A 25,887-nucleotide genomic window follows, 5' to 3' on the forward strand; every position below is an offset into this window, starting at 1 on the left:
CACACTACTTTCCTCCTCAGTCTTTCATCATTCTCTCATTCTCCGCTTTCCAAAACATGCTTTCTCTGCTATCTCCTCCTCCACTTTCGCTCTCCTTCCCTCTGCTTTCATCTCACCGTTGCACTCCCCATTCACTATAATTTTATGTGTTCTCGTCCGCTCTAATACGGTGGACAACGGTGACGCTCGCTAGAAGAACGGGCGCCTAGAAGCGGCGCTCTAAAACATTTGATAATCAGGTTGCACTGTTCTGATTGTGCATTTATGTGCTTGCGTCCAAAACGCAAACCCTTGCCTGCTGTCCACTTTCATCAATCCTACTTGCTTCTGCTTCAGCTGGATTTATGTCTACGATATATTATTGCGATAGCAATCATATCGAGGCTGGAAGCCCTTTGGCGCCGCCGGCCCCACCGCCACAAGGTCATGCTACCGACGGCGCATGCGCGGGACGCGATGTTTAAGGTTAGAAGGTCTTGAGAGACGCGAGAGACGTGCACTGCGCTTGGCCGCAAAAGACGACGGAGCGGGTCACCCGCACCATGGACTAAGAGGGAGTGTCACGTGATTCAGGTAGCCTCGGCAAGGCAACATTCTCTGACGCAGCCCCTCCCGCTCTCCGGGACCTAGTGCGCACCCGTTGCCACTTGTGTAGGATTCTGCCCACTTCGTTGCTGGACCATTCGACAGTGTTTGGTACGTGGTAACCTTTACTGGCGTCTGTGGTCAGAGCCATGGAAGCCCGTGGAAAGTAACGATTGGTTTTATGCTACTCAGCGGGTCGTTGTTCGCTTCAAATGCTTTTTTTTGGAACATTGAGGAAGTCTAAGGCACCTGACCCTTGACGACAGGATTGGTAAAAGCGTCGTTCACTAGCGCTTAACACACCACCGTTTAGTTGAGTTGCCAGCGCTATCGCCTCTAAACCCATCCAGAATGCCCGAGCGTGGTCTCCTGCTTGGTCAAATCACCATGCGTCAGCTTAAACTGCGGTGTGTATTTGCTTGCTATTTTGGTGCCGCTGTCTTACGTTTTGAGCCACCACGCACACCTATATACAGTTTGGCGATTCGCTGCTTTAACTGTCTGACTGAACATTGACTTGACTTTGTCAAGCACTTGAACCTTCAATAACTTCAGCATGCTTTCGTTATGCCAGCCATGTGCGCCTTGTTGCGGCTCGAGGTGGCGTTAAGGCGAAGAATCCACCAAGCCCAACAATGAATAGGCCTTGTAGAAGGCATGAAGGAAATACCTGTCTTTTTTTGCTACATTAGTGACAATGCCAGCAGTTACGGAAGCACACTTCATGCAGGAGCATATTAAATGTATGAATTCACATCAGGGCACGTCGGCGCCACTGCACGAAAGGTATCCGCTTTAAATAGCGTCGTGTTCCCTAGGTGGCTCGACTAAGGAATCTCATGACTGTGTCGCGGCCAATCACAATTGTCGAATCCGTCGCAATATCCCGCCCATGATACGGACTCGTTCCGCCTCCCTCCACTTTCGATGGTATGGAATAGGTGACCGTATAGTATCCAAAGACCGCGTCGGTCTTCGGTAGAATTGGACGTTCGCTGTTTTCATCATTTGTTCAGGCTGTCAGGATCAGGTCGAGGGGCCTTTTGCGGACTCTTGAACAGGGCTGTCAACGCTGCATTGACTTCGAAATAGGCACGGAAAAATGGGTGAGAATGCCTCGTGGTAATCGTTTAATTAAGGCCCTTGGTCCTGTTGAGACGCAACATTCTGTTCCGAAATGCCCGCCGCCGATGCAAGGAACCCAAGCAGACTAGAACCTACCGCTTGCCTACCACATGAGTAAGGGCTACTGCTCCTCAATATTTTTTTTTATGACCCGACTTCAAGATGGTCACGTGGAGCGCCCTCGTGTAGGCGCGGAAAACTTTTCGCGGCTATGAAGTGAAAGCTACGGGCACGTGCCTGCTGCGCATGTGTTACTGCGCCAAGTATTCCGGCAGCGTTTGACAGCACTTTTGGTGTCTTGGCACAGACGCTCAATCGAGGAAACGTCCAAGCGCGGATATTTCGCGTTTGCTCAAACGCGCAGGGGATGAGCCGCAATGTAAGTGAACCATTACAGTCAGTGGCGTGTTCTGTCTTATTTTACTGTCGCTAATAATTGTTAATGGTTTCTCTTCCCGAGTCTAAACCAACATGGATTAAAACGCGCGACTCTTTTCAGGCGCCTCCTCACTTGTGCACAATGTGCATACGTAGTTTTTCCTGCGTATCCACAGAAAGTTGTGCGCGACTGTAGTGTAATCCTTCCGCCATCGACCGCACCCTCACGCTCCGTTCGGCCGTCTTTACAGTGTTGTCACTGTAGAGCCAAATGTGAAGCTAAATATATCTACATGTTTCCTTTGGCACTGACTAGTGCCAGTGGTTTTCCATCGGCCTCGCCTCATGCACCATCGAGGGGCAACGCGCGAAACACCACAGCCGGCGTTCATCATCGCCCCAGCGTTGTAACACGCCTGGTCTCAACGCTGCACGAGTCCATTCATTCTGCGCAACTGCAGTTGCCCGACCTGCTGTGTCGAGCCATCTCGCCCACAGCTAATATTCGAACTCAGTGTGAGGATCTCAAGTGCAACGCATACTCTTGCTATCGCTTTGAATACTTCGTCCAAGCAAAACATCGTTTTTTTTACTTGACTCAACATTTTTTTCAGCTGCGTAAAGCTGACAAAACCTCTCTTTCTATGGCACCGTTCAGCCTCAGAAACTGCAGCTGCAATTGAAGTGTAGATTCTGCTAATGCTGTACGTTGGCGGATCTCGGAGACAACGAAACGCCACAATTTTTAGGGCAACGCAGAATAGGTATGTGTTATGTGCCTGCAAGAGTCACCACGAAATATTTTTTCTTTTTTCTTTTGTTTTTGGTGAAAAGGCTCAAGCTATTGACCGGATGTATCACAACTGTGCTTGCACAGCTTGTTCCGCACAAAATTTCAAGCACCTATTAAAATTATAATCTGCTGTCAAGCAGGGTATCTTTGGTGGCTGAATAACGTAGCCTTTGGGTAAGAAAGATGAAATATTTGGCTCCAATGGCGGTGCTGCCGGCGCTGCGGAACAGAAAATGGTGGTCATTAGCGCATATTTCACATATACATATATATCTAACAAAGAGTCCCACCAGCCCTCTTGCGGGCCTTCCATGAACCCCTAGCATGCTTCTCGTGAGAGGCCCTCGAAGCCTTAATGAATGAAAGTATCTGAAAGCGTCATGTACCCGGATGGTGGCTAACCGGCTACTAAAATGTGCTGAAAAGACTTGAGCTCTCCGGAAGCCATTAGGCCTCCTGAATACAGCACTTCCCTTTTAACATCCCTAAAACCCTCTCCATTTCGTTCAGCGTGCACGCATCTTCATGTGCTCTTGACCATGAGTGCATTATATAAGTTCCATAGAAGGTGCTAGCTACAACAAAATATTCCACGATTCCAAAGTCAAGAACACGTCGATTTCGGAGGCGATCACCTATTTTTAATGAGAAAATTAATAAAAACTTGTTGCCGGTGATTTCGTTGTGTAAGTTCCTTAGAAGGTGCTCGCTGATACAAAATATTCTATTATTGCAAAAAAAGAACCTCACGTTTACGGTGGTGAGCACCTACTCTTTAATTGGAAAATTAGAAAACAATTTGCCTCGTTGAAAACGTGTGATAAGATAGCATGATGTCATACTTCAGTACAGGGAAGTTCTATAGATAACATCTTGCGTAAAAAAGAATGTTCGTACTGTCTCACTTGTGAAAGAGTTGAGAATATGAACCAACGTACTACATGCAATCGCTGAATAGAGCTATTAGAGTCATTGCTTCCCAGCAGTGAAGAGCAGCAGTTAATGACTTAGCTAAAGCAGCGCATTAGCTAAGCTAAAAGAAACAACTTATTCTGCATACAGCAGTTATCGGGAGGTATGCATAATAATTTCAAACCCAGCCACTAGTTAGGTAACTTCCGTGAATGCTTCACTGGTGTCAGTGCTCTGTATATCTTAATTCACTTGTGTTTGTGATTATTTCCTTTAACCGCCACTTGAGGGTTCGGGAAATTTAACTAGTAACCCAGGTGTAATAGCGTAATCGATGCATCAGGCAATACAGAAGACATGTAATCTTCTTTTTTGGCGTCAAACGTCAGTAAACACGTTGGAACGTTGTCGCTTACTGAAACCACGGTGCAACGAGAAATGTGCTATAGCATTATCGCTCATACCTTTGCAACCGTACCATATCCACGCGCAGCCTAATTGTTGCAGCCTAATTGGACTTAAAAATGCTGTTCGTCCCGGTCTGTGTAGGAGGCTACGAATGTGCAATACGCTGGGAAAGGTTCACGCCTATACTCGGCTAGGCATACAGATAATTACGCAATCGGGAACGCTTCTAGTGACAAGACTGGTCACGTTTGTTTGAATTTAATGAACAAAGCACAGACACGGTACGTTAATTTTGGGCCCCAAGGTGCGTTTCTTTCGTGTACATGCGTGGGAGGCCTGAAACAAGAAGGCTAATGTGCCCCTCTTATCTTACGCGAACCGGCTGCTGGAGCATCGACGCATGAGTAAATCGCTCGTGCCCGTTTGAAGGCCGAGAACTGCCACTTCGCTCTGCCAATCGAGACAATCGCTCATCACTACCACGGAAATTAGCACGTGCTTTCCCGCGTCATCAATCATAGAGAGTATAGTTATTGTCCGGCGACCGAACTTAACGCGTTTGCCCATTATTCATCGTGTCCATCTTTTTGATGGCTTCCTGTTTGCGAATCGTGCTTTGTACTCTTCCCGCACAGCCGGAATTCGCGCCGTGCTTGCAGACTTTTTATTCCGACGCATTGCACGATTCATTCGCGTTATTTGATTTCATGCACTCTGACGCTCCATCTTCGGAAACGGACGCGCATGTGCATTAAACCTGTAGTTCCGTCATGCACTGCGTGTGGAACTGCTGTTGCCAGGGGGGCATTTACTAGTTTGGCTCCGTAAGTTTCAATAAAAATCCTCAGCAGGCTGCATTGAATAACGAACATGCGACAGTAGGTGTGACGTGAGATAAAAATATTTGTTCCTTTGGGATATCATACTGATGAAAACAACAAAGTTATTCGCCATGCAAGCTTTTCACCTGATTAAACCATGTATTCGGCTGGACGTTGCGAAATAGGCATGGACGGACGACAGGCAGCTCCGGTAGAGAAACACTTTAGAAAGGCAGTGTTTAGAGCACGTGGCTGACAAACTTGCTCTCCCAGAAGTGCTAACGATTCACAGATCAGAAGCTCAGAAGAGAACCAGTAGTTGTTTGCGTATTGTTCGAGTGACAATTATGCTGGGAGCGATGTGTCCTCACCTGATATTTTGGTTGGAGGGAAATATAAAATATCGCCTTAAATTTGTATTGCATCGACACTGGCTTGGAGAAATCAGACTTCCTATAGCCAAGCCTTTCTAATAAAATCAAACAAAAAATTCATTCGCAAAGGCCTTCGTCGCACTTTCACCTTTATTTTTGATCCTGTAGTGAAATTATGTCACAAATTAGACATTATAAGATTTTTAACAATTATATATGCAATAATTATTTTTTTGATTTCTGACTTCTATTAGCCAAAGAACCCTGAAAACCTGTATTCGGTCGTAGCTGGTTTTCGCCTCCGCCAGTACCACTAAGCTCGCCTCTTATTTAGAGCTGTCTTTTCAGTACATACTTCATCATGACGACAAAGCACGCTATAGCGCCATTGCGTTCTTGAGTTTACGTAGGTTCGAACTAATAACCTCTGGATTATTAAGCCACACTATTCTCTATTCGAACCGAGATTTTTTAAATATTTTTTCTAATATTCCGCAGCCTGGCTGCATTGATATATTCAGAGTTCAATTCCTGTGTTCCCTGTGCATGTGTATTGGTGTACATGTGGATACCATATGCTGCCGCCCCTGGGGTAGCACATGGGTACATGTATAGAGGCATGACTTTTAAGCGTAAACACTTATCATATTCTGAATTTGTGTGAAATTCAAAACGGGAAATGCTTGAGCCCTCAGATGGAGACTGAACAAAAACACACACTCATTTTATATTGACAACGTATTCTTTGAAAACTGTGGTACTCTTAACTTCACGGTTAATAGGCTGATAATCACAAGAAGCAAATGAAGGTCAAGGCTGCATTTCATGAATTTCGTGCCAAAGCCTAGGCACGGATCTGTCACCGTGACGTCACGGATTCATAGTATATTTTGTCTATTTGGGTCCTTGTGGCGCAGTAATATTTCTGGAATCTTGGTAAGTTTAATGTTCGGCTTTGTGAGAACAGCAATGCAGTCCGCTTTTAGTGATGTAAAATTAGGCAACGCCCCATTACACGCCGCAAAAATCGGTGACGTCACGGCGGGCATGAGTGATTACAGCACTCCAAGGCCGCGTCGCCACCAGTCCTTGGCATTTGAACCTTTTCTGGCTGCCCCAGCACTTCTCACTAAAACATTGTGATTGTTTTGATGTATTTGGTATCCCAGAAACATAACCTGATAATTCAGCCGAAAAAAGTTCTCTTTCTCAATTCCTTTAAAAAACGCAATCTTAACGCCTTAGAAGAAAGGGGCTTCATAAAAAATTCTGCATAACACTTTCCGAGTCAACGTCAGAGAGTTTTTCGCAATACGCTCCTTTTGTTTTCTTATTGAAGTTTCTTTTTTTTTCTTTAAATGCTTTTCTTTTACTGCTTTGCTGACACGTTCCTTTCACCTGTTTGACGTACATGCCGTCTTACAACAAGCGACCACTTCATCGTGGCAGTGGACCAAGCTGTAGATAGAACTGTGCCGCAATTTTAACGCACCTCTATCGCAGCACGCCGGCAATGTTAGTCACGTCCGCTGGCGAAACCCTCTTTATTTCATTTTAAGCTTTTAATCCATAAGCATTCTTTGGCGACCTCCTCAGCCCTGTAACGAGAAAAACTGTATTGCCTTGTATCTCCACGAAAATTCGTAATTTGCAAAGTTCAGGCATTTTCTCTTATTATATTTTAAAGGTACATGACTGGTAGCCTTTAGGCCATAAGGAAATATTCAAACAAAACATGAAATTGAGAGAGTACCCATAGAGGTACATAGGGCTCCTTAGAAAGTGCATGGCAAACTTTATAGTATGGGTGCGACAACTATAATATGGCGATGGCTCTACCTAAAATTTGGTATTGGGTCATATTGAAATTGAGACGTGCGCCAACCTGAAATGCGGGGTATGCCAAATTAAATTTGGGACTGGGCCAACTTGAATATATTGTGTGTGCCAAATTTATTTCCTTTGGCACTCACAACCGTTGTGACGAGCCCGGTCACAAGGCTGCACGACTTCATTCATTCTGCGCAAAAGCAGTTGTAAGACCTGCTGTGTCAACCGTGGTGCCCCTCGCCAAGTGTTAGAACACAGCGTGAGGATCTCAAACGCAGTGGATAACCTTTCTATCGCTTTGAATGATTCACACAAGCGAAACAGCGGTTCTTCCATTTTCTTAACTCGATTTTTTTATTTGCCTCTGTAAAGCTGGCGATGTATCCCATTTTATGACACCGTTAAGCTTCAGAAAATTGAGCTGCAGTTGGAGGACTGTATTTTCTGCGTCTGCCGTGCGTTGGCGAATTTCGGAGGCCACGAAACGCCACAATGCTTACGGCAATGCGGGACAGGTTTCTGCCATGTGTATGGAAGAGTTACTGCGAAAAAGTTCTGTCTTTCTGTATTTCTTAACTGAAAAGCCCCAAGCTATTGATGGGTGGCTTTACAGTTTTGCTTGTGCAGCATGCGCAGCATAAAATTTCAAGAGCCTTTGGACATTATAACCTGCAGACAGCCGGGGAATCTTTGGGAGCTGTGTAACGTCGCTTCTAGTTAACGAAGATGATGTATTTCGCTCCAATGGCAGTACAACTAGTCACACCATCTTAGTGATGCCAAATAACGCGCATACAAGGATACTACAGCGTCGACCGAAGTCGCTTTTGGCTTTGTCTGTGACAAACTTATAACACATACTTTTCTCTCTAAAGATAGCCCAACAAGTCATTGAGTGGAAATTGCCTGGGCGCGTTGTATGCCCCTGGCAACAGAGCCTAGAAACCGAAAAACGTTAACATGGCACTAAACTCTGCTGAAAAGCCTTTTAAGCTCTCCGGAAGCCATAGGGATTCGCAAATAATGCACTTCATTTTCAACATTGCTCAAGCCCTTGCCATTGGGTTCAACGTGCATGCATGTTCAATATCCTCTTGACCGTGAGTTCGTAAATTCCGTAGAAGGTGCACTCGGGAAACAAAACATTCAGTGATCCGCCGCCCCCCCCCCCCAAACACGACGTTTTCCGAGGCGTGCACTTAATCTTTAAATTTGAAATTAGCACCATCTACCCATTTCCTCCTCGCTCTCTTCCCTCACATCCCGCTTCGCTCCGCGTTCACTTTGAACTTTCATTGTGCTCATTCGCTTGGTCGCGAGAGACAACGCCATGACGCTCGCCACAGTAACAGCCGCCCTAGAGACGCCATGTAGAGGGTTTCACAGTGACGTTACACTGTTTTGATTGTCCATTGAAGTGCTTGCATCCCCAGCACAAGCTTTTTTCTGCTTTCCCTTTTTATATAAGCTACTTCCCTCTACTTCAGCGGATTTCGTGCACCTAATGTTTTCTAACGACAGCAATCATATGGATACTAGAATCCCGTTGGCGCCGTCGGCCCCACCGCCGTGTGGTCAGGCTTTTGAAAGTGCATGCGCAGGCCGTGATGTTTGGGGTCAGACTGTCTCCAGGGACCCGAGGGACGTGCAGTGCGCTTGGACGCAAAAGGCGACGGATCCGGCGTCACGTGATTCCGCTAGCATCGGAAGCCAACCTCCTCTGACGCCTCCCCTGCAGCTCTCCTCGCCTTCTGCACGTACCGTTACTGCTGTGTAGGATTCGCCCCAAGCGGTTGCCGGACCAATCGAGATTGTTTGGTACCTGTAAACCTTTAGTGTCGCCTGCCGTCATAGGCAGGGAGGCACGTAGGTAGTAACAAGTGGTATTCTGCTAATGCACGGATCGTTCTTCGCTTCAAATGCGTTGCCTTGAAACCCGGAGAAGTGTTGGATGCCTCACCCATGATAAAAGCATAATTAAAGGCGTCACTAACTTGCGCTTAACACCACCGTTAATAGAGTGGCGCTCAGACATTTGGTGAAATCAGCTGTCGTGCACCTAAAAATGCGGTGCTTATTTTCTTGCTTTTTTACCGCTCTCTTGACCCTCGAATAACCACAGGCACCTACATAACGTGTGATGGTTCGGTGTGTTACCTGAGTGACATAACCAAGACTCGACTTTGGTCATGCTCGAACCTTCACAAACTAGGGTGTGCGTTTGTCACGCGCGACATTTGCACCTCTTCTGAAATCCCCCCAGCAGTCCCAACCAATGCAAGCTGACAAGAATCTTCCGCTTCCCTATTACGTGAGTACGGCCTACTTTTCCTCTACATTATTTTCTATGTCTAGGCTTCATGTAAGTCAGGTGCCGCTCCTTACTAGTGTATTCCCTCCGCCATGAACCGCACCGTCATGCTCCATTCAGTCGGCTCTACAGTGTTCCCACTGCAGCGTTTGTATTTCGACGCTGGCACGAGTGTCACAGTTAAGTAAATTTGCGTTTATGTTGAGGATAAGTGTGCTTGACGCACCATAATGCATACATTTGTCTGTGAGGAATGAATTGTACATCTCAAGCTACTTATATCTAACTATTTCATTTGGCACTTACAACCGTTGTTACGCGCCTAGCCACAACGCTGCACAACTCTATTCATTTTGCGTAACAGCAGTTGTACGACCTACCGTGTTGTGCCATGTCGCCCTCACCTAATGTTACAACGCTGCGTGATGGTCTGAAGTGCAATGTGTAACGTTGCTATCGCTTTGAATGCTTCACCCGAGCGAAACAGCAGTTATTTTCTTTTTTTTATTTGATTCTTTTTCTATTTTTTCTCGCTCTGAAAAGCTGATGATATCTCGCTTTGTACGGCACCCTTGAACCCCATAAACTCGAGCTGCAGTTGCACAAGTGTAGCTTCTGCTGCTGTCCTGTGTTCGCTAATCCCGAAGGGCACAAAACGTCTCAATGCTTATGGCACCGCAAGACAGGTTTGCGCCATGTGCATGAAACGCTCACGACAATTTTTTTCTTTTTTCTTTTATTAGGTGAAAAGTTCCAAGCTATTGGCAGGAGGCTTTGCAGTTCTGCTTGCGGACCGCGCTTCGCATAAATTTTCAAAAGGCTTTAAACAAAGTAACCTGCGGACGGGCAGGGAAATCTTTCGTGGTGGTGTAAGGTAACCTTTAATGACGAAGATGCTTCGGTGGCTCCATAGGCAGTGAGTGAAGGAATCCTCCATATTGCTAATACGTAATAACGACTTGTTCTCCACCATATGATAGACATAACAGCATATATATATATATATATATATATATATATATATATACAGGTCTTATTAAATAATTGAAAAAAAAAACTACAAATATAATCTTTCTGACCTGCTCTATTTATTACCCTCAATTCATCGTGTCGCTTATCTTTTTCGACTGCGGATTTATTAGCACGAATCACCGTGTCTGTCTCGGGGATTCTGAGAGGTGCTTTGTCCAAACTCTTCGATAATAAAAAAAGAAGATTTATCGGAAGTTTATCGTTCACTGGTCGTTGTTATGTGTACGAGAGGAAGCGAAATTGAAAGAAAAGAAATGTTTTAGAACCTAAACGAAGTATTTTTCTTGCGTGTTTCATCGATGATCGTCCTAGCTGTGTCTTAAGAAATAGTGTCGAACACTTCTTCATTCTTTTTCTGAAGTAATTCACAGAATAGTATTGCCTAAACTGGTTGGTACATTTGTACTTGGTAATAAAACACTTCTTTTTTTCTAAGGCAATGCGTTAGCAGCGCTAAATCATTACTGACTCTTTTTCTATAACGCGAAGTTGAATCCAATGTGGAAGTTTCTTTCAGAGTGACTATAGATTACATTGTAAGAGCGTTTTGCGATGATAAATGAGTTACAACAGTTAAGTGATAGCCACACTAAAGCTTAGCATTTTGCTAGTTAAAACTAATACCTACCGTTCAAGCCATAGCTGCCTATAGCAACTTCTCGCTTTTAAAGTTGCGTCTGACAGTACTAATTACTTAAGGTAGTGTACAAAGGAAAATATAACTCCTTGTAGCATTCGTGGAATAGTAACTGACTACCATCACGTATATCAGTATAGGAGTCTGAGAAATTAAGGTATTTTCTGTCTATTCATGTCCAATGTAGGAAGAAATCGCCTCCCAGGAATCCAGCGATATCAGACGTAACCTTAAGAGACAAGAAGGCAGCGGGGGGCATGAGAGAGTGAACGGCTCTAGCTGATGTTCTTGACAGTAAGAGGAAGCGATGTAGCTGGGAAGTCCATGTAATACATAGGACATAAGATCACTCGAGTTACAGCTAGAATGGTTGGGAAGGGAAGGAAAGGGAACGCAGTTTCATGAGGGCAAGAATTAGGTAGTGTGACGAAATTAGGAAACTGGCTGGCGTAAGATGGAGTAAGCTCACACAAAACATGGGTGATAGGACATAATCGGGCGAGGCCGTCTGAGAAGTGCTACGCCTTAAAATCACTAATGAACAAAAAAGTAGTGTTCCTTATACAGAACAAAATATGAAGTAGCTATTTATTAATTTCATCTCGAAGGAATGAGAAATCGAAAAAAAATCAGAAAAACTTCAGCACAAAAAGTATCAAGAAGATTCACGCATGAATATGGTACTCTCTAACGCAATATTTGTGCACATTCTGCACGTGTTTTTATTTCCCGATTTATTGGCTGGCGCGGTCAATTTGTCTCGTGTGGCATGTTGCAAACATAGCGAAGCGTTGCAGAAATAAAAAACTCAAACACAACGATAGCGGCGGCAAGAGTCCGCGGTCGTCCGATATCTTATCTGTGGGTAATGCGCGTCGGCTTTAATGCATGGCTAGTCGAAGGTTTTAGTGCAATGGCAGGTGCCCGCCTGGATTCCAGAAAGTACTACACAATTGTGTCGCGCATACGATCAGATTACAATACTATCACGCCATCTCGTAGTCTCCTACGGCACTCTTCTTTCGTCCCCGACCTTTAGCCGTACTCTCCCTCTCCGCTTTCGTCCTCATGCTCTCACTGACGCCTCCTGCTCGGCTTTTCTCCTCGCACTCTCTGCTTTCATGTCCAGCTGCGCTGCGCGTACGCTTTCATCTTTCGCTGTGCTCGTTCGCTCGGTCACGAGAGACAACGCCATGATGCTCGCCACTAGAACTGCCGCGTAAGAGTGCGCTCTAAAACGATTCACAGTGGCGTCACACTGTTTCAATTGTGCATTTAGGTGCTTGCTTCCCCAGCACAAACCTTTGCCAGCGGTCCACTTTTATGTATTGTCCTTGCTCATAGTTCAGCTGGACTAAGTAAGTTCCATGATATTTTATTGCGATAACAGCCGTATGGATGCTAGAAGCTCGCTGTTGCCGTCGGCCCCACCGCCACGCGGTCACGATGTCGATGGCACAAGCGCGGGCAGTTATGTTTACGGTAAGACGTTCTCAAGTGATGCGAGTGACGTGCAGTATGGTTGGCGGGAAGAGACGACGGAGTCGGTTGTCCGCACCATGGAGGCAGGAAAAAAATGCAATGGGAGGCAGTGTCATGTGATTCCGCTAGCCTCGGATAGCGAACCTCCTCCAACGCTTCCCCTGCCCGCATGGTTGCCGGACAATTCGAGATTGTTGCGTGTTAACCTCTAGTGGTGCGTGCTGTCACAGGCATGGAGGCACGCGGGAAGTAACCGGTGGTTTTCTGTTATTGCGCGCGTCGTTCTTCGCTTCACATGCGTTGCCTTGAAAGCTGGAGAAAGTGTTGGGCGCCTTACCCATGAAGACCGAATTTTTAAAAGCATCGGAAACTTGCTCTCAACACCACCGTTAGTGGAGTTGCTGGTGCGCTCGCCTCGGAAGCCATCCAGAATGCCTCAGCGTGGTCTGGTGTTTGGTCCAATCATCCGTTGTGCTCCTTAACTCTTTCCGTACCATGCCCTTTGGACATTGTAAACTCGCTAATGATAGTTTGAAACGTCGCTTTCAAGATCTCCCGCGCCGCTCATGGACACACTGGGCTATCAGACGCGAATGAGAACTATATATATTTTTTTCTATGCAGTTCGCTTTTTCTACCAGGCTGTGATTTTTGTACTCGCTTTGAGGTTTACTGATCGTCAAAGCAGAAATCAAGAGTCGCCGCCTCCTGGAGTGGTGCGCGCGCTTCGAAAATCGCAGATGTGGTGATTCCGCTGCGCCTGCGGCTGATGTTATCAATGTATCGAACAGCAGCCAGTCTCAGCAGGCTGCCTATTCGTCCGACTTCGATTCTGAAAGCAACGTCGACGCAAACCAACCAGGCCCGCAACCACGGCCGCAACCCAGCACGCTCAGCTGTAGTGCGTGCAGTAAAACTTCTATTTACAATTTCTATTGTTTCGCAGATGGTGCGTGTTAGAGCATAATACATTTTTCATATCTGATAAACTTTGTTATGTTTTTTTTCTTAGTGTATACAAGCGTGTCTTTACAAACTTTGTTCAATTTGATCCTCTAATCTTGATTCTGGCAATTGGTATCTTTTTTATCACATACATCTTGTTAACAAACTTTTATGCGTGAGAAGTGATTTGCTTTATTTGTGCATTACATAAAGTATTGAGTGCAGTAGTTTCTTCAGAAAAAAAGGCTTTTGTAACCTACAATAAACGCATAGTTTTTCCATGGCAGGGAAATGGTAAATCTGCTGTGCGTATTTTCTTGCTATTTTTGTCCAGTTGTCTTGCACATTAATCCACCACACCCACCTACGTAATGTGCGGTGGTTCGGTGCATTACCTGACTGACATAACGAAGACTCCACTGCGTCACATGCTTGAACCTTCATCAAACTCGGCATGCGTTTGTCACGCCTAACATGTGCGCCTTATTACGGATCGAGGCGGTGTTAGGGCCTGAATTCCCCAAGCCCATCGAAAAATAAGTCCGGTTGTAGGAATGAAGGAAGAAAGGTGCATTTTACATTATTATTACTGGCTCCAGACACGGAAGCCCACTCCATGCTCGAGCATATTAAACGTCTGAATCCACATAATGACATGTCAGCCCGACTGCACCAGAGGTCTCCGCTTTCAAAACGGTCGTTTCCCTAGGCGACTAGACTACGGAATGTGTTGACGGTATCGCGGCCAATCTCAATCGTCGAATCGGTCGTGATATCCCGCCCATCATATCTCATCGTTCCGTCGCACTCCACTTCCGATGGCACGAAATGGGAGACCATATATCAATCTTGCAATACAAGGTCGGGGCTGCTGTGCGGTAGCATTCGCTGTCGGCTCTTTTCATCATTAGTTCAGGCTTTCAGGTACAGGTGAAGGGGGATATTGTTGACCTCTCAACAGTCCGTGCCGACGCTGCGTTGAATTCGGGATAGGCGCTGACGAATTGGAGTGGTTGCCTCATGGTCATGATCATATTAAGGCTTTTGCTCGTGTTGAGATGTAACAGCCTGTCCCAAGATCCACTGAATGAGACGCTACTAAAACAAGCCGACTAAGGCCTAATTCTCCTCTATGTTCTTTTCTATGAATGGGCTTCAAGTTTGTCACGTGACATTTCCTCGTGTATTTCTCCCGCTGTGGGCCGCAAACTCACGCTCCGTAATGTCGGCTCTGCATTGCCGACACTAAAGCGTTGGTCTTCGCCGTTGGCACGAGTGTCGCACGCAATTGAACTTGCGCTTCCATTGAGGATAACTGTGCACGACGCGCTGTAATGCATGCACTGGACTGGGTGGAATGGATTGTTAAATGTCAAGCTACTTACATCTAGTTATTTTCTTTGGCGCCCACAACCGTTGTGACAAGCCTGGTCCCAACGCTGCGTGACTCCATTCATTCTGCGTAAAAGCAGTTGCCCGACCTGTTGTGTACGACCTGCAGTTGTACGACCGCAGTGTTAGAACACAGTGTGAGGATCGCAAAGGCAAGAGATAACCTTGCTATCGCTTTGAATGCTTCACCCAAGCGAAACAGCGCTTCTTCTTTTTTTGAACCAGATTTTTTTTACCTCTATAAAGCTAGAGATATCTCGCATTCTATGGCACGAGTGCAGTTCGTATGGCTCCTGTATGCTGGTGAATCTCGGATGCCACGAACCGCCACAAAGCTGACAGCGACGCGCGACAGGTTTCTGCGATGTGCATGGAAGGGTCACGACGAAAGATTTCTTTCTTTCTGTACATTCAATTCAAAAGCCCCATGCTATTGGCGGTTGGTTTTAGAGTTCTATTTGCGCAGCATGTTACGTATAATATTTCAAGAGCCTTCAGGCAATATAACTTGACGATAGGCAGCAAATCTTTGGGGGCTGTGTAACGTAGCCTTTAGGTGACAAAGATTCTGTCTCGGCTCTGTTGGCAGTGATCCTCCTGAGCATGTGCGCTAACCTAGATAGCGTCATATGCACCATGATATGATGAACGTGACAGCATGTATACCATATGCATTTCTCTTGAACGTGAGCCCTGCCAGCCCTCTTGTGCACATTTCATGAAGGCTTCGTATGCTTTTGCCAACAAACAGGCGCTAGAAACTTGAAAAGAAAGACGCATGAAGTGTCATGTAGTCGGATGGTACGTACTGTGCATTAATTTCGCTCAAAATCATTTTAAGCTCTCAGGAAGCCGTAAGACATCACGAATAATGTATTTCATTTTCAAAATCCCCGAAGCCCTTTTTATTTGGTTCAATGTGAAGGTATGCTCAATATCCTCTTGATTATGACCTCATTGTGTAATTTACACAGACGGTGCTCTCGGAACGAAAATATTTAATGATTGCAAAACTTGACTTAACACGACCTTTACAGAGGCGACCACATAATCTCTTAACTTGAATATGGGTAAGAACATCCCCCATTAAAACGCATAAGTTTGCACGATATCCTATACATGCCAGATATCTATACACTGAAGTCCTGTAGATAACATTTTGCGCAAGAAAAAATGTGTGTGCTGCATGACTTGTCCTGACAGATCAGAATATTAAACATACCATGCGGAACCCCTCAAAAGAGTCGCTAGAGTCATTACGTCATAGCACTGATCAGCAGCAGTCAATAACTATGTGGAAAGCAGCGCATTAGCAAAGCTAAACGAAACAACATATCTTGCATATAGCAGTTATCGTGCTATATGATAAGTGATAAATGATATATGATATATGATCTTGCATATAGCAGTTATCGTGCTATATGATAAGTGATATATGATATATGATATATGATAAGTGTGTGCGATGAACTGTAATGCATACAATGAACTGAGAGGAATGGATTGTAAATGCCAAGCTACTTATATCTAGTCATTTCCTCTTGCGCTTTGTCCCTCCGTCTCATCCCATACCCCACCGAGGTGGAACTCGTGCAACACGACTGCAGGCGTTCTTCATCACGCCAGCGTTGTGACACGCCTGGTCACAAAGCTACACCACTCCATTCATTCAGCGCAAGAGCAGCTGTGCGACCTGCTGTGTCACGCTATGTCACCGTCACCTAGTGTTACAACACAGCGTGACGATCTCAAACGCAAAGTGAAACCTTGCTCCGTTTTGAATGCTCCATCCAAGTGGAACGGCGGTTCTTTTTTTGGCTGTGCTGGTGATACCCCGTTCTGTAAGGCACTGTTCAAACCTCAGAATTCGAGCTGCAGTTGTAGAAGTGTAGCTTCTGTGGCTGCCGTATGTTGGTGAATCTCGGAGTCCACGAAGCGCCGCAATGCTTAGCACAAACAATACAGGTATTTTTCACGCGTATGCAAAACTGACATCGAAAGATCTTTTCTTTCTCCTTTTTTTGCTAAAAAGGAAGAAGCTATTCACGGGAAGTTTTATAATTCTATTGCGATGCATGCTTTTCGCAATATTTCAAGCAACCATTAGACGAAATATCCTGCAGTCATCGAGGGAATGCGTGGGCGCTGTGTAAGGTATCGTTAGGTGACCAAGGTGTGTATTTTGGCTCCATTAGCAGCGCCAAGGTTACCACAGTGAGTTCAAATAATGTCCTCTCAACCATCAAACGATGGACATGGTAGTATATATACAACATATACCTTTCACCTTAATAAGAGCCCTACGAGCCCTGCTTTTGGCTATTTTATGAATGCCTCGTATGCTTCTGGCAAGAGGCCCTGCAAATTTTGAAGACAGATGCATGAAACGCCATGTAGTCGGATGCTGGGTAACACGCCACTGGATTCTGCTGTAAAGCCTTTTGAGCTCTACAGAAGCCATTAGGCCTCCCGAATAGCGCATTTCATTTTTAGCATTTTCAACTCAAAAGTTGTGTCCGTCTCGGCCTGTGTGAGGGGCTACAAACGTGCAATACGCTGCAAAGATTTCCCGCTTCCTAGGCTAGGTACACAGATAACTACGTAATCTGAAACGTTTCTAGTGCCAAGACTGAGCACGTTTCCCAGAATTAACGAACAAAGCACAGACATGGCACATTTATTTCCGCCTTATGGGGCGCTTCTTTCCGCTGCATGCGTGGTGAGCCGGAATCCAGTAGGCAAATGTGCTGCTCTTATCTCGACTCGAACAGGCTACCCGAGCCTAGACAAAGGACTAAATTACTCCTACCTGTTTCAAGGCCGAGAACTGCCACTTCGCTCACCCCGTCCGAGACAGCGGTACATCACTGCCAAGGCAAATTTGCATATGCCTTCCCGCGTCACCAATCAGAGAGTTTAGCTATGGTCCGTTGACCAAACTCACTCACCGAGTGAGTGAGTGAGTGAGTGAGTGAGTGAGTGAGTGAGTGAGTGAGTGAGTGAGTGAGTGAGTGAGTGAGTGAGTGAGTGAGTGAGTGAGTGAGTGAGTGAGTGAGTGAGTGAGTGAGTGAGTGAGTGAGCGAGCGAGCGAGCGAGCGAGAGAGTGAGTGAAATTTCATTGGATTTAGCAAAACGCGATAAAACGTGCACCCACCAAATCACGGGACGGGACCGACAGGTCCCATCGCGTCCTGCTGGCCCGATCGCGGGCGCGCTGGACGGCCAGGATTTGGTTTTCAAAGACAGGACTTCGCAGGAGCGCGTCCCACTCTTCCTTGGTGAACTTGGCGCGCAACGACACGAGAATCTTGCTGTTTCAGAATCGCTAACGTTCCAGAAATTAGAAGCTCCGAAGCGTACTAGAAGTTGGTTGTGTCCCCCTTGAGTGACAATTACCACGGGAGCGATGTTTGCTCGCGTCATATTTTGGTTGGTGGGAAATATGAAATGTCGCCCTAAATTCATGTAGCATCAATACTGATTTGGTGAAATTAGACTTTCGACAGCCCAGCCGGACTACTAAAAACAAATTTTGAATTCATTTCCGAAGTCATATGCATAGCACTTTCGCATCCTTCTACCTGATAAAGTAGTTATTTGATGGCAAGAATTAGTCATTATTGTTGTTTATTAACGCGTATATACGTATATTAATTTTTCTGATTTCCAGCTCCTTTTACACAACGTCCCCTGAACATCTGCATTCATTCGTAGCTGGTTTTCGCACCCGGCAGTGCAGCTGAGCACGCGTGTTCCTTAAAGCTGTCTTTTTCGCACAAAGGAGCCAATGACGGCAAAGCACGCTCTAAAGGGAGTGGGTTCAGGAATTCCCGTGCGTTCGAACAGAGAACCTCACTGCTGTAAGTCACAGAATTCTTAGTTCGAACCGGTTTTTTTAATGTAATTTTTAATATTCCGTATTCTGGCTGTATAGATATATTCAGAGTCCAGTGCCTGTGTTCCTAGTGCACAAGTAGATAGTCATGTTGTATGATTAACACGTTTTTTTACCCTCTTCTACTTGTTTTATTTTTCCCTGTGTTTATCTTCGTCAAATTCTATTGCCTATCATATTTGTATTTTTCGCAGATAGTATATTGTGTATTGATATTTAAGTGCACCTGTACAAAGGCTGTGAAGCTGTTCGTGGGCGCTACAAATAATACTTGGTTAAAAGATTATTAATATTATTATTATTATTATTATTATTATTATTATTATTATTATTATTATTATTATTATTATTATTATTATATTGCAATATATGTATCGCATATACAAGCAGTGTTCAGGTATATGTACCAAGGTACCTCGAAACGAACATTCTTGCTAGTGACATATCTGCCCTCTGAAGTCTGTGCTCACCAGCAGAGTGAAGAAAACAAAAATATTAAAGGTTAAATTACTGCGGGCCAAATTACGGGGCCAAAACCTCGATCTGATTTTGAACGTTCCTGAGCGTCTTTCTAGTTACGAGCACCTCATCGGCAAACGAACGCGTTGAGACGCTTGGCGCGTTTTTAGTGGACCTTACCGAGGAGCAATGACAACGCTGACAAGAGGTTGCGTGGTCAAGGAAGGCGCACATAACACATCCTTGTGAGAGCGACAGCAAGGATGACGTGGCGTCGCAGCAATGCACTGTGCCCTCACGCATCGCCTCTCACGCTGCTGCAGCAGCTGCTGGTGTTCCCTTTCCTCCTCTCTGCTCCGTCGAGGCGTGGTCGGTCCCGGTGTTCTGGCTCAATTAGTACGGTTGCATTGAAGAGGCCCGATGTGGCGAGAATATCTGATAAGTGTCTACTACAGTCTAAGCATTCTTTGCCACCGCAAAGGCCGTGGGTAGACGTGCATAAGATTGGTGAGTTAAGTAAGCAAAACTAAGCGAAAACAAACTCATACCCGAGCCAAGCAATCCTTACATATTAGTGGACAGTGCTCACAATTTCTCTAGTTTTCTCACTTGTCGGGGTTTTGGCTTCCCACATGTGGAGCAACCCTCCTGCATCACCGATGGAAACAACAGAGAGACAATGGGAGACTGTGCAAACGAATAGCGCTGCTCAATAAAGAAATAGAAAAGCACACACTTAACCTGCAACAACAACAATGGGAAGGGAAGAGAGGTGCGGCGATGGGCGGTCAACTCACCACGCGTTGCACGTGGCGGGTACTGCTGTACCTGATCGATCCCGCCAACACCAAGACCACACACATGCGAGGCACATACAAAATCATAAACGCTTACGGCGGAACTGAGCAACAATTCCTAAGGGATGCGGTACCCCTTTACACATCCCAAACGCCACTGCAAATATATACGGTCTACTCCGAAGAAAGCAACGCCAGCCTAGACGCAGAATACTCCGTTGCCGATATCCAGGCGGCACTCGTGAAACCCAACACCAAGTCGGCCGCTGGCCCCGATCAAATATACAATGAGCCACTACGCAATCTCGATTACAGATCGATCGAGAGACTCACAAAATACATTAACGAGTGTTGGGCACATGGCAAGCTAGCCCAGCAATGGAAAGAAGCAAAGATCATACTGATACCGAAACCCGGCAAGAAACTACAGCTGGAGAACCTGCGCCCCATCTCCCTCACGTCTTGCGCGGGCAAGTTGATCAAGCAGGCGTTTCTCAATAGACTCACGGATTAACTCGAGGACAACGAATTATTTCCACGCTCTATGATTGTGTTCCAAAAACATCTCTCCACGCAAGATGCCCTTCCGCAACTAAAACATCAATTTATAGACAATCCGGGGCGCTCGGCGAGAGCCATCCTCGGCCTGGACCTGAAGACAGCCTTCGATAACATTCGCCACGATACCATATTGCGACAAACAGAGAAGCTAAATCTCGGACTGCGAGCGTGCAACTACGTTCGAGACTTCCTCACAAGAATAACCACTCGCATGTGAGTGGGCCAACTAGGGTCAGATAAAATCAACATCGGGAGCTAGGGCGCCCTGCAGGGCTCGATGAGCTCGACGATGCTGTTCAATCTCGTCATGCTGGGGTTATCCAACCGGTTGCTTCAAATTGAAGGACTGCATCACACGCTATACGCGGATGATATTACGATTTGGACGACAACGGGCAGGGACGGAGTGATCGAGCAACGTTTACAGCCGGCCATCCAATGCGTGGAAAAATTCGTCGTGGGCATGGGACTTGCCTGCTCGGCCGAAAAATCCAAACTTATACTATATAGACCGGTCAGAAAGGGGCCGCCACCTAAAGGCTACAACCTCCCGGAAAAAGAAGAAATTCAATTAATGGCATCCAACGGCCTACCCATCCCTATGGTAGATAACATCCGGGTATTAGGAATGGTGATCAACCACAAAGGTTGTAATGGCGAAGCTCTTCGAAAGATAACCGCAAAGGCCCCCAGCACGATGCGGTTCATTCGACGCATGACCAACAAACACACGGGCATGCGTGAAGGCAGCGTAATACGACTCATACAAGCCTTCGTCATTTCTCATATGAAGTACACGGCAGCGAACATCATCGGAGGAAGAGCCCCTGCGGGGTACTGCAAACGTCTGGGCGTGGGAGGATCGTATGTCCAGGTTCCACGACATCAAGACACACTGCCAGTTACAAAGACGCGTATACATATTCCCTCACTCTGGGTTAGACAGGACGCAAGCAGTACACTTCAGACAATTAGAAACGAATTCTTACAGAAACCCCAGACTCATGCATGCCATGTATGCAGACATGTGAACTACAAACAGATGCACATCGTGTGGCGAGGCTGCCACACTTAATCACCATGTTATGAAAACGGCAGCACTTAAACAAGTCGGGCAGTGCCGACCCCTCCATCTCTTCCACCACCAGCCTCCGCTCACGCTGAAAGACCGCACTGCTCAGCTCAAACCTGACAGCCCCACTCTGGGCCCTCCAGCGAGCCGAGGAAGCCGCTTGGAGACAACGTCTCGGAACCGCGTGCGCGGAGGATGCCCAGACCCAATAAAAAGACGCCGGACTCAAGTCTTATTGATGTGAATATAAAGTTTACGCTCTCTCTCTTTGGCGCTCACAATCGTTGTGACACGCCTGGTGACAACGCTGCACGACTCCATTCAATCTGCGTACAAGCAGTTGTACGACCTGCTGTGTCAAGCTGTGTCGCCCTCACCCAGTGTTACAACACAGCGTGAGGATCTCAAGCCAAGCGGATAACCTTGCGATGGCTGTGAATGCTTCACCCAGACAAAACTGCGGTTAATTTCTTTCAACTGGAATCTGTCTTTCATTTCTTTTGTCTGCGTAAAAACTGCGATATCTCACGTTGTACGGCATGATACAGCCTCGGAAACTAAAGCTGCAGTAGAAGTGTAGCTCATGTGACTGCCGTATCATGGAGAACCTTGGTGGCCACGAGACGCCACAATGCTTCGGCAACAGAGGACCGGTTTCTGCCATGCGCATGGAGGAGTCGCGACGAGAGATTTTCTTCTTTCTTCTTTTTTTTCGTGAAAAGGCCCAGTCTATTCACTAGGGTCTTTGCAATTATACTTGCGCAGCATGCTCTGCATAAAATTTCAAGCAGCCATTAGACAAAATAAGCTGGAGACAGGCAGAGAAACTTTAAGGGCTGGCAGCGTAGACTTTGGGTGACGAAGATGTTTAGTTTGGCTCCATTGGCAGCGGACCATTGGACGTGTCTCGGACTGTATCTGTATGTGCCCCGAGTACCTTGCATAAGTTCGAGGCTGACAATAATGCTTTTGCGTCGATGCGGTAATGACTTTTGTTGTTGTTGTTGTGTGTGGCAAAACCAGTGTCAAGTAGACACCATTTATTATTTCATTTGTTAATCTGATTGTGTCTCTTTTCAACCGTTTTGGTCACTGTGTTTCATCATACGTCGCTAGGATGGTAGGAATTCAAGACCATTTGTTTTTGCGCTCCCTTGCATTTTTCCCTCGTTTTCTCTATCTCTGTCCGACATACACACTCAGAGAAAGCATAGGTAATAGACAAAAGAGGAATCCTTGCTTCTGCCCATGCTTTAACAATTCCCCTTCTCCCACAGGCGGATGTCTAGCACAGTTTTTATTTTACTTGCCACAGTTGTTAAAAATTGATTACAAAAATCGTCTTTCCCACATGCTCCATTCATTAACGTCAATTCGTCGTGTCACTTATCTTCCTGGACTCCGGATTTATAAGCATGAATCGACGCCGGTTTCTTGCTAGTTGTGACAGGTGCTTTGCCCGAACCTGTGGTTAAATAAGATTTATCCGAAACGCAGGCTTCAAAAGTCGCCGTTACGTGTGCGTGAGAAAGTCAAGCTCAAAGAAAAATAATGTGATGAAAGCTAATGTTATCATATTTTTTGTTGCATGTTGCATCGACGCTCGAAAATCGTCCTAGCTGGGTCGCAGAAATAATGTCACCAACATTATTTTTCACTTTTTTTGATGCAACTCACAGAAATTTTGCCCCTAAACTGGCTGGCACACTTGTACTTGGTGTTAAAGCAATCCCTTTTTCTAAGACGACTCGTTAACACCGCTAAATTAACAGTTAATTTATTTCTATATGCGAAGTTGGATCAGACGTCTAAGGTCACTGTAAAGTTCTCAGTGGCTACAAATTACGATGTAGGAGGGTTCTCAAATCATATATAAGAATCAATGATAAAGTTATTACTAGACAAAAGCTCAAGATTTTGTTATGGAAATTGTACCTACAGTGTAAACCAGAGCTACCCAGTGCAACTTATGCTTTTCCATTCGCATCCGACAGTCCTTTTCATTATGGTTAGTGGAACAAGAAAAAAATGAAAGACATTGTAGCACTCGTGCTATGGTAACTGACTACCATCACATGTATCAACACAGGAATCTAAGAAGTTAAAGTATTATCAGTCTGTTCATGTCCACTGCACAATGGAGGCGTCTCCCAGGGATCTAGCGAGATCAGGCGTAAGGTTAAGAGACAAGAAGACAGCGGCGAGGTTTGGACAGCAAACGGGTGTAGCCGAAGCTCTTCTCGACAATAAGAGGAAGCGATGGAGCTCGGCAGTCCAAGTAATCCACAGGACATAGAAACGGTGGACCATTAGACTTGGCGAAAAATTGTCAAACGAAGGGAATGCAGTTTTAGGGCGCCAAGAAATTAGCTGGTGTGAAGAGAGAGAGAGAGAGTAAATGATAAAGGAAATGTAGGGAGGTTAACCAGGACTGAGGCCGGTTGGCTACCCTACACTGGGGAAAGGGAAAACGGGACGGAAAGATTAAAAGAAGAAGAGAAAGTCTACTGGGTATATCGTTCGGTCACTCAGTGCGGATCACAGACAGTGACTCAATCCAGTAGCCTTCAAATATCACATCAGAGCTTTTGTGGCCTTGTGTAGCTGCGATATGCGAGGCCATGGTCCCAAGATCTTCTTCAAGGTGAACGGTGTTCTATCTATCTGATTGAGAGCTGTGCAGAGGTCATGTCTTTCGTTTTGAAAAGATGGGCAGCAGCACAGTAGGTGTTCTATAGTTTCCTCGGCATCGCAGGCTTTACAGTTGGCGCTATCAGTCATTCCAATCAAAAACGTATATGCATTGGTGAACGCGACGCCCGAGCATAAGCGGTACAGCATTGTTTCTTCATTTCGCAGAAGCCCTGGTAACAGCCGCAGTTGCATAGAGGGGTCGAGGGAATGCAGTCGTTCTTGGGTGAATTCAGGTGTGTGCCACTTCTCTAATGTCATACGGTGTGCTACCTTGCTTAGGTGTTGGGCTGCGTCAGTCCTCGATAAAGGTACAGAAACAAGGGTTGCTCCTTCGTGTGCTTTCCTAGCAGCTTCGTCAGCGAGGTCGTTGACGCAGATACCGATACGGCCAGGCAGACACTGAAACAGGACATCGTATCCTTTCGCTATCACACGATGGTGCATTTCTCGTATCTCCGACATTAGTTGTTCACACGACCTGCGACGAAGAGATGACAAAAGACATTGCAAGGCCGCCTTCGAATCGCAGAATATTGCCCACCGACTAGCGGGTTGGTTGTTAATGTAATCAACGGCACCTCGGAGGGCAACAAGCTCCGATCCGGTCGATGTTGTCATGTGAGAAATCTTGTATCGGACGCTAATTGATCGTGATGGTATAGCCACTGCGCTGGTCTGAGTGGAAGAGCCATACATATATATGTGGACTCGGTCAAAGTAGAAAGTGTTCAAACAATCCAGAGCTGCTTGCTTCAGGGCCAAGGCAGGCAGGTCGGTCTTCTTTTTTATCCCTGGAACCATGAGACGCACTTGAGGTTGTTCTAAAGACCACAAAGCTAAGGTTGAACGTGCTGAGGTTGTGAAGCCCGATTGTAGACTGGCACAATGGATGCTGACCTCGTTGGAGAAGGACGCCTGTGGTCGTCGTTCTGGCAGGCAGGCAAGAGAGCTTGATTACATGCGTGATACATTAGCATCGACAAGCTTAGGGCCCATGTTCGCCATGTAAGTCGTGATCGGATGGTCTCGAGCCATTATATTGGTTGCTGCTATTGAGGCGCTCCGCGGAAGTCCTAGGCAAACACGTAGTGGCAGTGCTTGCACGCTCTGTAGTTCTCAAAGATTTGACTTGCATGTTTTACCAAGCACGGGAGAAGTGTAACGTAGCAATCCGATGAAAAATGCTCGATATAACTGTAGCATGGAGCCCACTGCCAATCCCCAGGTTTTCCCAGCGATAAACTTGAAGACATGAACAATAGATGTGAGCTTTTTCTTCAAGTGGGCAACATGAGGGCTTCAAGAGAGGTCCCGGTCCACAATGACACCCAAAAATCGATGATTTTTTTTGTAGGAGATAGGCTGGCCATCATTGCATACTGGA

At 46.0% G+C, this 25,887-nt stretch overlaps 1 long non-coding RNA gene across 1 annotated transcript in view; it reads right to left on the reverse strand.

Moving 5' to 3' along the window:
* Positions 1-25,887, reverse strand: part of LOC139052684 (uncharacterized) — a 1,258,229-nt gene that overhangs the window by 283,018 nt on the left and 949,324 nt on the right. The gene's annotated exons all lie outside the window — the stretch shown is intronic.

This window comes from Dermacentor albipictus, unplaced genomic scaffold (assembly GCF_038994185.2).
Source record: "Dermacentor albipictus isolate Rhodes 1998 colony unplaced genomic scaffold, USDA_Dalb.pri_finalv2 scaffold_29, whole genome shotgun sequence".
Taxonomy (NCBI): Eukaryota; Metazoa; Arthropoda; class Arachnida; order Ixodida; family Ixodidae; genus Dermacentor; species Dermacentor albipictus.